Source organism: Rissa tridactyla, unplaced genomic scaffold (assembly GCF_028500815.1).
Source record: "Rissa tridactyla isolate bRisTri1 unplaced genomic scaffold, bRisTri1.patW.cur.20221130 scaffold_33, whole genome shotgun sequence".
Classification (NCBI taxonomy): Eukaryota; Metazoa; Chordata; class Aves; order Charadriiformes; family Laridae; genus Rissa; species Rissa tridactyla.
This window is the reverse complement of record NW_026529545.1, coordinates 3,042,501-3,045,000: the sequence shown is the minus strand read 5'-3', so window position 1 is coordinate 3,045,000 and position 2,500 is coordinate 3,042,501. Positions and strand designations below refer to the sequence as shown.

General features: G+C 78.8%; 1 non-coding gene across 1 annotated transcript; it reads left to right on the top strand.

Moving 5' to 3' along the window:
- The first annotated feature begins 2,143 nt into the window (after positions 1-2,143).
- Positions 2,144-2,296, top strand: LOC128903441 (5.8S ribosomal RNA). The gene has a single exon (XR_008464085.1). It is a non-coding gene; the product is annotated as a 5.8S ribosomal RNA (ribosomal RNA).
- The last annotated feature ends 204 nt before the right edge of the window (positions 2,297-2,500 follow it).

Sequence of the window (2,500 nt, the reverse complement as noted above, 5' to 3'; positions counted from 1 at the left end):
CAGCGCGCGGGCGGGCAGCGCGCGGGGGAAGCGGAGCTGTCGGGCGCGGGGCGCGGCGGCGCGTCCCCAGCCTCCTCCCGCCGGCCCGTCTCGCCCGAGAAGAAGCGGGGAGCGCGCGGCGGCGGCGCCGACGACGACGGCGCCGCGTGTGCGAGCGGCGAGAGAGACGGGAGCTGTCCTTCGGGGTCGGGGGAGGCGTCTCCCCCGACCCTCCCCGCACCCCGTGCCCGGGGCTGTGTCGGTGTGAATGTCACATTTCCCTTCTCGCACGGACGTTCGGTAGGGCTGCCGGGTAAGCCCGCGGAGGGCTCCGGGCGTTCCGGGTACGGCGCGCCGAGCGGCGCAGCGGCGTCCCCCGCCCCCCGTCCCTCTCCTGCCTGGGGAGCCGGGAAGGGGGCTCCGCCGCCGCGCTCGCCCTCGGCGGGCGAGGCTCGGCAAGCCGGGTGGCGTCCCGCTTTCCCAGCGGGCGGCCCGAGCCACGGCTCTCCTCCCGGGCGCAGCGCCGGGCCAGAGGGAAACCCCGGGCCCCGGGGCCGGAGGACGTGGTTGTGGCGGCGGACGTCGGGGCGCGGCCCCCGCGGGCAGACGCTCCCCCGAAGGTGGCAGTGGGGGAGGCACCCCCGCGGGGCCTAAAGTTCGTTTCCCTCGCCCCAGGGCCAGGTACCTAGCGTCCGCGCTCTCGCGGTCCCTTCCCTCGGCGCGTCTCTCGGCGCGTCTCCGGGGGTCGAAGGGCCGCGGGGGCCGGGCGGGGGTTTAAAGACTCGGGCGGCTCGGCATCGCCCGGGGGGCGCGGCCGGCCGGCGGCGGCGGGCCGGGAGTTCTCTCTCGCGGTGAGAGAGCCTCTCCCGGACGGCCGTCGCCTGGCAACCGCGTCCCGCGGGCGGCCCGTGCCGGGGAGGGGCACCCCTGCCCCCCCCTCTCCGCGGCCCGGTCTCGGCGGAGAGACCGCGGCGCGAGCGGTCGGCCGTGTCCGACCTGCCCGCCTCGGAACGGGCGACCCCGGCGAGGAGCGCGGGCTCCCCGCCGGGGCTCGCGGCGGTCCCCGCAAGGGGGGGGACCCGCCGCCGGGCGGCCCTACGCCCTCCCCCCTCACACCCTGTGCGCGGGGGGGGGCGGGAAGGGACGCCGCGCCTCCGTCGCAGCGGCTGCGTCGCGCTGCGGCGCCGCTCCTCCCTCCCCCGTCCGGGCGAGCGCTCGGCGTTCTCCCGCCGCTAAGCGCCGGCGAGGGCGGCACCCCGTTGCCCGAGCGGCGGCGTCGCCGCTCGGTCTAGCCGGACGGAGCCCCCCGCCGCCGAGGCCGTCCCGGCCCCGGGCCCCGCCTAGCCGCTTCGCCTCCCCGTCTTCGCCTTCCCGGCCGAGCCGTGCAGGCGGTCGGGGCAAGCGGGGGGCGTCCCACTCCCGGTCTCCGCGTGGAAACGGGGGAGAGCGGGAGCCGCCCCCGCCTCAGGCGGCCGTCCGCCTTCCGCTCGGCGCGTGCCCGCGGAAGGAGACGGGAAGCGGCGGCGGCGGCGGTGCCGGGGGCGGGCGGCCGCCGCGCGGCGGGCCGCCGTCCGGCGGGCCGCGGGCGTCGTGCGTCGCCAGCTCGGGGCGCGTCCGCCCGCGGCGGCGCGGAGCCGCCGAGGTGCCGTCGGGACGGGACCCCAGGGAGGAGTTAGGCTGCCCGTGGCGCGGCGGAGCGGCGCGCGCGGGAGGCGCGCGCGCGGGTAGCCGTCGGGGCCCCCCCGCGCCGCCCGCTCGAGGCGGACAGGCGGAGCGGCCGGGCGCGCCGCCGCCTCCGTGCGGAGGCCGGACCGAGCCCGGGCGCCTGGGCCGCCCCCGAAGCGAGCGAGGCGCTTGCCGTCGCCTTCGGCCGGTGGGGAGCGCGGGCTCCCAGGCCCTCGTCGCCTCTCGGGGCGTTTCCTTCCTTCCTTTCTGGCCCTCCTTGGGCATGCTCGTACGGTCAGTCGAGGCGAGGCCCCTCCGTCTCGCCCCCGTCGCGCCGCGCTCCGCCGTTCTTTCCCCTCCCGCCCCGCGCGGGGATGCGAGGGGAGGAAGGGGGGGCCGGCCGGCGGGGCAGGCGGTTGGGCCGTCCTCCGAGAGGGGCCGCTCCTGGCGAGCGTTCCCGGCCCTCCCGCGCGCGCGGGGCGGTGCCGAAAGACGAGACAACTCTTAGCGGTGGATCACTCGGCTCGTGCGTCGATGAAGAACGCAGCTAGCTGCGAGAATTAATGTGAATTGCAGGACACATTGATCATCGACACTTCGAACGCACTTGCGGCCCCGGGTTCCTCCCGGGGCTACGCCTGTCTGAGCGTCGCTTTGCGATCAATCGCCGGCTCGGGCCGCCGCCCCTTGGCCGGGCGACGGCCGCACGAGCGGCGCGGCTGGGGTGCCTCGCAGGCCCCTCCCGAGGGCCTTCGTCCCCCTAAGTGCAGACTCGGGGAGCGCTCCGAAGCTCCCCGCTCCCGGAGCGCCCGCTCTGCGGAGCTCGTCTCGCCGGTGGTTGGCCGGGGCTCGCCGA